General features: G+C 39.2%; 1 protein-coding gene and 1 pseudogene across 26 annotated transcripts in view; one reads left to right on the top strand and one right to left on the bottom strand.

Annotated features, from left to right (window-relative positions):
* The window catches only part of CADPS (calcium dependent secretion activator), a 481,539-nt gene that overhangs the window by 419,335 nt on the left and 50,023 nt on the right, over positions 1–12,181 (bottom strand). The gene's annotated exons all lie outside the window — the stretch shown is intronic.
* Positions 1,831–1,943, top strand: LOC118148156 (U6 spliceosomal RNA; annotated as a pseudogene).

Below are 12,181 nucleotides of genomic sequence, written 5' to 3' on the forward strand. Positions count from 1 at the left end.
TGATTCTCTGACTTTCTGGTAGAAATTAAATGAGCTACTTTCTGAGGCTATGGATGGCGGTTGATGGAGGAAGCATAGGGGAAGGGCACTGGTCAAAAATGTTCAAACACAAACAAATGGAAAATTATTTTATACTCATGAATTAGAAGAATCAGTATTATTAAAATAGTCACATTGCCCACCGCAATCTAGAGACTCAATGCTATTTCTATCAAATTACCAATGTCATTTTTTACAGAATTAAAAAAAAACTATTCTAAAATCTATATGGAATCAAATAAGAGCCCAAATAGCAAAAGCAATACTAAGCACAAAGAATAAAGTTACACAACCTCCAACTATACTACAAGGCCACAGTAACCTAAACAGCATGGTACTGGTACAAAACAGACACTTAAGCCAGTAGAACAGAATAGAGAACCCAGAAATAAAGCCACACACATGCAAGCATCTGATCTTTGATAAAGTTGACAAAAATAAGCAATGGGAAATGACTCCTTATTTCAATAAATACTGCTGGGAGAGCTGGCTAACTATATGCAGAAGAATAAAACTGGACCCCTACCTTTTACCATATATAAAAATAAACTCAAGATCTATTAAAGACTTAAATGTAAGTTCTAGAATTATTAAAATCATAGAAAAAAATAGGAAATTCCATTCTGAACATCAGCCTTGGCGAAGAATTTATGACTAAGTTCTCAAAAGCACTTCTAACAAGAAAAAAATTGACAATGGGACCTAATTAAACTAAAGAGCTTCTGCATAGCAAAACTATCAACAAATAGACAACCTACAGAATAAGATTAGGTATTTGTGAACTATTCATTTGACTAAGGTCTAATGTCCAGAATCTATAAGGAACTTAACTGAACAAGCAAAAAGCAAATAACTCCATTAAAAAGTAGGCAAAGGAAATGAACAGACACTGCTCAAAAGAAAACATACAGTGGCCAACAAACAGTAGAGGCTACACTTCATTTACCACCAAATCTCCCATGCTTTGCCTTGTTGCCAATACAGAGTAGAAGCTCAATAAATTTTTACTAAGTGAACAAATGAATGAATGAAACGTGGAACTTTTCTTTTTCTTTTCTTTTTTTTTTTTTTGAGATGGAGTTTCGCTCTTGTTGCCCAGGCTGGAGTGCAATGGTGCGATCTCAGCTCACCACAACCTCCGCCTCCTGGGTTCAAAGGATTCTCCTGTCTCAGTCTCCCAAGTAGCTGGGATTACAGGCATATACCACATGCCTGTAATAATTTTTTGTATTCAGTAGAGACAGGGTTTCACCATGTTTGCCAGGATGGTCTCGATCTCTTGACCTCGTGATCCACCCGCCTCGGCCTCCCAAAGTGCTGGGATTAGCACTTTGGGAGGTGGGGATTAGACCCACTGCGCCTGGCCCAACTTTTCAGCAAGAGACAGTGGCCATATATCTCTCTTATCTCTGCACACAGTTAGCACTTACTAAATTTATATTAATCTTACCATAGAAGCTTTGAAATAATAAGGTACAAGATAGTTGCCACTGCACTAAATCAACATATGCCCTGAAATCCATTGGTAGATACCCAAAGTAAGCACTTGTAACATACCACCTGAGACACTAGTTTCCCCAGTCCTGTCAAACTCATTGTTTTCTTTGCCAAACCGCCAGTCTTTGAAAGGTGATGTGAAGATCTAAAAACACAGTAAAAATGTAACACAAGCCACACACGTAACTTTAAGTTTTTATAGCTACCTTAATAAAGAGAAATAGATGAAATGTTCATGATATATTCAACCCAGTGTATCCACAATATTGTCATTTAAAACCATAATCAGTACACATGCTCTCTCACTTAGGAAGCATGTATATTAAAATTGGAATGATTACAAAGAAGATTAACAGCCCCTATGCAAGGATGATATAAATTTGTGAAGCAGTTCATATAAAATTGTTTTAACTATTCATGTAATATTTTACTTTTTTAAATACATAATTCCTTCTAAATCTGTGTGTTTCACATATACAGTGCATCTCAGTATGGGTTTATAACTTTCCACACCTCTAATTAAATCCTGGGAAGAAGTTACACTATAAGTGGTGATTCCTCAAGGATCTAGAAATAATACCATTTGACTCACCAATCCCATTACTGGGTATATACCCAAAGGATTATAAATTGATCTATTATGAAGACACATGCACACATATGTTCATTGTGGCACTGCTTACAATAGCACAGACTTGGAACTGACCCAAATGCCCATCAAAGATTGACTAGATAAAGAAAATGTGGCATATATACACCATGGAATATTATGCAGCCCTAAAAAAGGATGAGTTCCTGTCCTTTGCAGGGACATGGATGAATCTGGAAACAATCATTCTCAGCAAACTGGCACAAAAGGAGAAAACCAAACACTGCATGTTCTCACTCATAAGTGGGTGTTGAACAATGAGAACACATGGACACAGGGAGGGCAACATCACACACTGGGGTCTGTTAAGGGGTGGGGATCTAGGGGAGGGAGAGCAGGAGGTGGGGAGATTGGGGAGGGATAACATTAGGAGAAATACCTAATGTAGGTGGTGAGGGATGGAGGCAGCAAACCACCATGGCATGTGTATACCTATGTAACGATCCTGCAAAATCTGCATATGTACCCCAGAACTTAAAGTAAAATAAAATAAAATTTAAAAAATTTTTAAAAAAGCACCTAAATTATGGTGGTTCACAAACTTACAATTCCTTCAAAACTGTCAAGCCATATTCTGAAAATGCAACACAAATTCGTTGCTGCAAGACCATATTTCAAATGAAGCTGGGGTATACTTTGTGCTCTGACATGCTTGGGAATTATCTCCATGAAACTTAATTGCTAAGCACAGGGAGTATCCACTCTCTTCCTCTTTCAACTGTTTTCATTACTTTAAAGATCAAAGCAATTAGTCAATGATATGAATCACTAAACAAATCGTAACATTTAAAAAGTTAACTCCATTTCCACACCAACTTCACAGGACAGGTTTTCCTGGACTTCCACCTTCCTTTTGCTTCCTCTCTTAGCAGAGCTAATCAATTGTTTTGAAATTGTTCTGTCTTTTTTCCATGCATATGTTTTTTTTTTTGAGATGGAGTTTCGCTCTTGTTACCCAGGCTGGAGTGCAATGGCGTGATCTCGGCTCACCACAACCTCCGCCTCCTGGGTTCAGGCAATTCTCCTGCCTCAGCCTCCTGAGTAGCTGGGATTACAGGCACGCGCCACCATGCCCAGCTAATTTTTTGCATTTTTAGTAGAGATGGGGTTTCACCATGTTGACCAGGATGGTCTCGATTTCTTGACCTCGTGATTCACCCACCTCGGCCTCCCAAAGTGCTGGGATTACAGCATATAGTTTTTTTAAAAACAAATTAAATTTCAATTTCCTAGTATTCTGAGAGACTGCTGTTCCTAAAATAAATGAAGATAAAATATGTAGGTAAATATTCACTAACAAGGTACATACAAGATTGATCATGGCCACACAGATTATAATACTCCTGTACTGGAAACAACCAAAGCACCCATCAGCAGCAGAATGGGTGAAATACTCATGACAGTCAATGGAATTCCACATATAGTGAAAAGCAACTACTGCTACATAAAAACATGAATTAAACTCACAGATTAGTGAGAGAAGAGGACAGTCACAGAGACATCATGCTATGATTTCATTTATATAAACTACAAAAATAGGAGAAATTAATCTATGGTCTGAGAATCCAGGATAATGGTGATGGAGGGTGGGGGAGAAGTGATTGGCAGGGGACAGGATGGGTCTCCTGGGGGGCAGATATTATTCTGTGTTCCTTGATCCAGGTACAGATTACATGGGTGTGTGCCCATAGGATTTATACAATTACATGATGTTCATTATGCGTCAATACCATTTTCATAAAAATAATCAGATACATGAGAAAGCGAGATGCTTGGTATCATACACTCCTGCCCCATGTGTTTCTGTTAAAAATTGGTCATATTGTGCTGCTTCCTGCTTCTACCCTTTTGAGTTTCTAACTAAACCAAGGCAAAACAACTGATAGGACTTTTAAGAAAAAGACATGTTTTTCTCTGTGTTTGTCTGTGTCCTTCCTTCTCTCTCACTCTCTCTCCCTTGTCCTTGCCATGCCTTCCTGCACTGCCTAGATCCAGTTCTTTCTTTTCATCAAGCAAACTTACTTAAAAGAAGGAAAGATGAGTAATAACTATACTTTTCTGATCGGATTGGAATAGCTTTGGAATACATCTGAAATCTTCAAATTGATCTTTTTGTGATAATATGAAGAACCTGAATGGTTAAAATATTTGTTGTTGATTTCTCATTTCATTTTCCAATTTGTGCTATAAGAGAGATCAGTTTTTCTCTACCTATTTAACTCCCATGGAGTGTGGCTGCGGGGGATGCATATACTTTAATAAAGCTTTAAATTAACAATTGTGTGATACTCTGACCCACTCTTGCTGTGAACACTTAGCATATTTATAAGAAATATCAATATGGCCAAAAGGAAGACAAAATGTGTTATGTATACCAAAGCCTACGTGTAATGAGAAAAAAACCCTTTCCCATTTTAACTATTTCTGAACTGCTGTCTCTTTAGGAAAAGGGTTAGCTAACTGCAGGCTTTGGAGGCAGTCCCCAAGGAACTGACTACTGGTGGGCTTAGAGGTTGTCTCCACTCACCACCCCCACTGATCCTCAAAGAAATTTGTTTACCAAGGTGGGTATGTTATTATTATCCCCCACCCATGAAAGTAACTTGTGTTAAAACAACCTCATTTCCAAACATCATACAGAAATCACAGGAGAGGACTTAACAACAACAAAATAAATCCAAGTGCAGCTTAGGACAGCCATTTAGAGCAAACACATTACTCCAGCGGGGGAAAGGAAGAAAATTTCCCCTTGATGGTAACTTTGAATATATACATGTACATTTAAAGCAGGCATGGCTAAATGAAGCCGTCCCAGCACTGCTGGATAAACACGACCTCACTACCTTTGCAGGAACCTACCGTAGTACAGAATTGTATGAAACTGTGCAGTCAGAAGCCTCACAATTTTTACAAGAGAGCATTAAAAATGTAGTTTCTCCTGGAGGAAACCAAACAGAGCTGACACAGTCATCACTCTTTTCACATTTCAGTATCTTGTGCTAATCCTCCCAGTTTTCAAATCTCTTTAGTCCACAGTGGCAAAGATCTACTAGTGACCCAGAAGCTAAGCTGAAGCCCAGGTTCTCCTCCTCCTCTTTATCAACGTGTTCTAACCAGAGTTGTGAATGAAGTGAAGGATCCAGTTAATTTTATTTTTTTGGCCTTTCTCCACCTCAGCCTAGGGGGAATCACATAAAATAGTCCAAGGCCAAGAAGTAAAGGCAAAGGCATATGAAGTCCCTAGAGCAGAGGTCACCTGGAGTCTCTAAGGATTTCAACACATTGCATCCCTAGGATTTAAAATATCTCCTCTCACTTACATGGAGAATAAAACGTTGACTGAAGAGGCTTTCTAAACATCAGGATAGCAGGATATTTGATAGACACTGCACCATTTGTTTGAGTTTGCTCTCTGGCTAACTTCAAAACCTCCTATCTTCAAAGGTCAGATATTGAGAAAGGTGTATTTTTGCAGAATGATGGTGAGCATCACAAATCAACTGCAATACACCCTAAGGATCAGGGAAGGGTCTCTGCATGGTCTTTCAGGAAGCCGCACCATTCAAGCCGCATCTCATTGCATGTTGTCATATGAGATAAAATCTATATGCCTCTTTGTATTTGCCTTAATTAAGGCAGCAGGGCTTCCTGGAAAAGAAAAATAATCTACTGCACAGTTTGGATATATAAGTTTGTAGAAACTTTTTGATCCTTTGAATAATCTGATTTTTAGGGTGCTTTAACCCCTTAGAACCATGAACTATGAGTCAAAACAACTTCCAAACCTGGAGTTTCTTTTAAAGAGAAAATGTCCAGGGCTTATTAAATAACTGGATAAAATTCTTTGCTAATCTCTTCTTTTGAGAGTAAATAGGATAGAAGGAGGTCCTTAAGAAGGTAGCTTACTTGGTATACTGTGTAAATCAGTATGAAAATTAAAAAAATTACCTAGTAGAAAGAAGCCAACATTTTGGGTCAGGGAGGTTGTCTGCTAGATAAAATGGTACAATGTGAACATTAAAACAAGGTTCAAGTAGTTTCCAAATCAATTTTACTTAGAAAATAATGCAAATTGCATGTGGGCTTCCACATTCAAATGTGTACATTACCACATTTCCCACTGAGGGAAGAAAAACAGGATGTGGTTTAGGATGCTGCTACAAATCAACGCAAGGACCCTTTAGTAATTACCGTAATACCTGTGTGCAACCCATATGTGGTTTAAGTGACTTTGTCCAATCCTAGGAATTTTCTAGCTTTAGGTTGGTGTTAAAATTCAGTGCCAAGTCCAGAGTGAGAAAGAAACCACCTTTGAGAACTGTTTTTCTAATATTTTCTTTAACAATTTAAAATAACCACCAAGCAAGCCTCTGGATGGGAACATCTCAAATTATGGCTGCAAGCAGAGTTGCAGTCATACAACCTGACATCAGACCCATTCATACATTAGTTCTTAAACTTACTTGCATGTCAGGTCCTTCAGAGACCTACACTAGATCTACTGTATCACAATCTCAGGGGAGGATACGTCAGGGACAGCATTCCTACAATTCAATAGTAAAAAGTCAAACCATAGTATCTGTAAAATAGACAAAAGACTTGACCAGACATCTCACAAAGATTGGTGCATGAATGGCTGCTCCACATCAATAGTTATCAGGAAAATGCAAATGAAACTACCATAAGATACCACTCTACACCTGTCTGAACAGCTAAAATTAAAAAGACAGACCAATGTTGGAAAGGATGTGAAGCAACCATAACCCTCATACATTGCTGGGAGATGTGTAAATAACACAACCACTTTACTTTGCATAATGGTTTGGCAGATGAGATAAACATACACCTGCCTTACAAGATAGCAACTTCTCTGCTAGCTATTTACCCAAGACATGAAAACATAAGTGCACAGAAAAACTCGTATGCAAATAAGCATAGTAATTTTTTTTTTTGAAATGGAGTCTCGCTCAGTCGCCCAGTCTAGAGTGCAGTGGCACAATCTTGGCTTACTGCAGCCTCTGCCTCCTGGGTTCAAGCGATTCTCCTGCCTCAGCCTCCTGAGTAGCTGGGATTACAGGTGTGTGCCACCACGCCCGGATAATTTTTGTATGATTAATAGAGAGGGGGTTTTACCATGTTGGTCAGGCTGGTCTCAAACTCTGACCTTGTGATCTGCCTGTCTCGGCCTCCTAAAGTTCTAGAATTACAGGTGTGAGCCACCATGCCCAGCAAGCAGAGCAATTTTATGCCTAACAGCTAAAAACTGGAGACAGTCAAAATGTCCATCCAAAGGAGAGTTGATACATAAATTGTGTTGCAGCCAAACAATGTAAAAATACTCAGCTGCGAAAAGTGACAATCTACTGATACACACAGCATAGTTGATCTGCAATAGCATTATTCTGAGTGAGGGGAAAAAACCCAAAAGCAAAATATCATACATTGTATGTTTCCATTTTTATGAAATCTTAGCATAGGTAATACTAATGTTTAGTAAGAGATAAGAACAATTATTGGCTCCAGAAGATGGTGGTGGAGGTGGGTGGGCAGGGATTGACTAGTGGGGGCATGAGGGAGCTTTCTCGAGTGATGGAAATGGTCTATATTTTTAAAGAAGAGTGCGTTATGTATGTATGCATTTGTCCAAATTCAGTGAACTGCAGACTTAAGATCTATTTGTTTGAATGAATGTAAATTATCCTTCAATAAAGTAAAATTAAATGAAAAACATCTCCAAGCATATTTACAATGTAAACCTATGGTCATAAACTACTACATCAAGGAATATAAAAGAAAAACACTGCAAAATGATTTTTACTTTTTGCTACAATCCCAAGTATTGGTGATCATGCTCTCAACATGTTAGAAAAGCAAAGTTTGGAGTGAGGGTTAAAGCAATGACAACCTGTATGTGTGTGTTACAGTAAAGGACTGACTCAGCAGGTTTGTGATGTTCAAATTCTGCATATTCCAAAGAAAGGCATGGCCCCCTTCATCAGCTTATGAGAGGTAACTTCTACACCCTCAGAATATTCTGCCTGATAAGAATGTCTTAGTATACCTGGGGCACTGGGCCATGCCAGATGGTTTATGCTAACAATGTGATTAACGATGGGCTTGGGCTGGTGACTGTAACTAAGGTTAGTCATGTGGGCACTCCATCTCTATGTAACCAATTCCTAATTTAAAAAATCCTGAACATCGAGGCTTGAGTGAACTTCCCTGGTTGGCAGCATTCTGTACACGTTGTCATACATTGTTGCTGGGGGCAGTAAGTGCTGTCCTATGACCTCACTGGGAGAGGAAAACTGGAAGCTTGTGCCTGGTCTCCCATGGACTCTGCCCTATGCACTTTTTCCTTTGCTGATTTTAATCTGTATCTTTTCTGCAATAAACTGTAACCATGAGTATAACAGCTTTTCTGATATCTTTGAGCGTTTCTAGTGGATCATTAAACTGAGGATAGTCTTGGGAACCTCATACACATGCATGTGTGTGCAAACACACATACACACACACACACATACACATACACACAAGATACAAATACATTGAAATTAAAGAAACAATAAAAAGATGCAGTGCCGATGGGAGCAGTGAGTTTTCATAAAAGCCCAATGATCCTGAACAGGCTGTAATTACAACCCCAGGAGTATAATCCTGTTTTAGGTTCGGGGAATGGTCTAGAATTTTGTACACTGGCCTCAAGCTGAAAAGATACAGGTGGATATCATATAAGGTGCTGAGATTTTCACAGCAGTATAGCTACTATGAATTTTCAGGAAGGGAGACAGCACTTTTCTGAAATATTCCACAAATAGAGAAACAGACAATCACAGCACTCTCCTTGATCTGGCACTTCCTACCCCTCTAGTTTCACGGAACATGGCACATCATTGTCTCTCTGATTTTTAATATTTTAGCCAATACTCCATGGCTTTCTGCCTCAGTCCTATATTTTATCCTTCGGAACCTACCATATAAAGTGGAATTACTATTTCTTGGTCTGGTTATGTGTTTTTAACCACCCTAAGATATGAGCTTTGTCGGCGGGTCCTTATTTTGTCTCTAGCACCTAATTTAGGCCTGGCATTATTTGAAAGTGAAAGCCTGAATAGTTGAGTTCCTTGAATGCAGCTGGCTCTCTTCAGCTTCAGGGACTTTGCACATACCATGCCCTCTGTTTGGACCAATCTTCCCTTTCTCCTCTTTCCTAGACAATTCCTACTTACTCTTCCTTCCTCATCTTAAATATCCCTCTTGGAAAATCACCCTCAGATTTTCCAAGATTAGATACTCTTCATACTAGTTGTATTCTTTTTCTATTGTTACATAAGAAATCACTTCAAATTTACGGGCTTAAAATACCACTTATTATATATCATAGTTCTGAAGGCCAAAAGTCTGGGCAGGGTCACCTGAGTTCTCTGCTTTAGAGTCTATGCTGCCTTAACAAAATGCCACAAACTGGGTGGCTCAGAACAACAGAAATGTATTATTTTATAATTCTGGAGGCTAGAAATCCAGACTCAAGGTCTTGGCAGGGCCAAGCTTCCTGCAAAGGCTCTAGAGAAGAATGTTCTTTGCCTCTTTCAGCTTTTGGTAGCTCCAAGAATTTCCTGGCTTGCAGCAGCATATCTCTAGTGTCTGCCTCCCTCTTCACATGGCTGTCTTCCCTCTGTGTCTGTGTCTTTACATGGCATTCTTCCTGTGTTTCCACGTCTGTGTCAAAATTTACCTCATCTGATAAAGACAGCAGTCAGAGTCATGCTGGATTAAGGCCCACCCCAATGATCTCATCTTAACTTGATTAACTCTGCAAAGACCCTGTCTCCAAATGATAACAGTCATAGGTACCAGGAGTTAGGGTTTCCACATATACATTGGGGAACACAATTCAACCCATACCAGTCTCACACGGCTGAACTCAAGGTGTCATAAGGCCTAGACCATTACGTGAAAGCTGTGGTGAAGAATTCATTCCCCAGCTCAGTTTTTTAGCAGAGATTAGTTCTTTGTGGTTCTAGGAATGAGGTCTCTGCCTCCTTGCTGGCTGTCAGCTGGGGGCTACTCTCAGCTTCTAAAGGCTATCAACATGCTTCATCACACGGCCATCCATCCTCAAGCCAGTGTCAGTGCATCAAATCCTTCCCATGCTTGGAGTCTCTCTGACTTTCTCTCTGCTAAAGCCTGGAGGAAATGTTCTTCTTTGAAAGGAATCCGATAATTACATTAGATAATTTCCCTTTTGCCATATAACTTAACATTATCAATCCCTGAACTTTGGGAGGCAGAATGGGTGAGTCACTTGAGATCAGGAATTTGAGACCAGTCTGGCCAACATGGTGAAACACCGTCTCTACTAAAAATACTAAAATTAGCCAGGTGTGGTGGCACATGCCTGTGCTAGCATAATTAACAGGTTCTACCCACACAAAAGCAGAGGGAATTATTTAAGGGCAAGCATCACTGGGGGCATTCTTGTAATTTTGCCCACCACATCATCCTTGCCAGGCTCTTTTTCAACTTTCTTCAAATGCCTAATTACTTATTAAACATTTGCTTTTCAGGTTAGATTATACACTCCCTGAGGGTAGAGAATAAATGCATGTTATTCACAGCTGGTGTCTTGAGCACCAGGATTAGGCAGAGTAGGCACCTGAATAAATGAATAAATGGATGGATGGATGACCAAATGGAAAAATGGATGGATTTCTCCTAGTTAAATAGTGTAACAGACATATTTAGCGTGCTCATTCTATATAGAAACATTAAGAAACAAGGTTGGCCAGGTGCGGTGGCTCACACCTGTAATCCCAACATTTTGGGAAGCCGAGATGGGCGGATCACTTGAGGTCAGGAGTTTCAGACCAGCCTGGCCAACATAGTGAAACCCTGTTCTACTAAAAATATGAAAATTAGCCAGGTATGGTGGCTCATGTCTGTAATCTGAGCTACTCAGGAGGTTGAAGCAGGAGAATCGCTTGAATCCAGGAGATGGAGGTTGCAGTGAGTCAAGATCGCGCCACTGCACTCTAGCCTGGATGACAGAGCAAGACTCTATTTCAAATAAATAAATAAAAATTAAATTAAAAAATAAAAGAGACACGATCTTGGCTGATCGGACATTTCAGGCAGGGAAATCATGGAAAGAAATTGAGTCCGCAGATTAGGAACCCAGATGTCAAGGTCAAGATAATGAACCCAGAACCTTGTTGGTGATAGTCAGAAACTTGCAAATGCTTAAGTTCTGTCACCACATGAGAAATGACCTGCCATTCATTCTGCCACTTTGTCTTGGTCTCTCCAAGAGTATCTATTATCTTTTCAAAAATTAATAGGTGCAGACAATTGTGTGACAGCTAATGAGAAAACAGAATGTCTGTGTTGTGGCAGCACTAACTCAGGTGGTACAACTTAAACCAACCGGCATACGTGTACTGCGAAGATTAGAAACCTACACTCAGCCATCAACTAAATTGCTAAATGGAAAAACAGCCTCCTCCTAAGTACAAAATCCCAAACCTACTGGAAAAAATATTTTTAGATATACAGTGCTGAAATTTCTGATGAAACAATCAGACTTATATATTCCAAAGCTAAGCATACTTCCAAAGATTTTTTTTTTTTTATTGAGGGCAATACAAATGGTTATTTTAATTATATTTTCCCTTTGGGTGATTCAATGCAGTATAATTTTTGAATGAGTTTTTAAAATATTCTTTTTTAAAAAATACAAGAAAAGTCATTGGGGCCAGAGAGCCTGTAGCTAATAGCAGACTTCAAAGAGGGGGAAAGATCAATGCATATTGCCAGGATTAAAATACACAGCTGTAGTCTGCAAATTCAAATACATTTTAAGGCCATCTCCTCTTTCTACCCCACAGGCCTAATCTTTTGATTGACAGTTACAGTCCTATCAGAAAAGCAGACTACATTTATTCTGGTGCACTGAAGGAGGTAAGCCTTAATCTCTTTAATCGTCTCATCCGTGAT

The sequence above is a fragment of the Callithrix jacchus genome, chromosome 15 (assembly GCF_049354715.1).
Source record: "Callithrix jacchus isolate 240 chromosome 15, calJac240_pri, whole genome shotgun sequence".
NCBI lineage: Eukaryota > Metazoa > Chordata > Mammalia > Primates > Cebidae > Callithrix > Callithrix jacchus.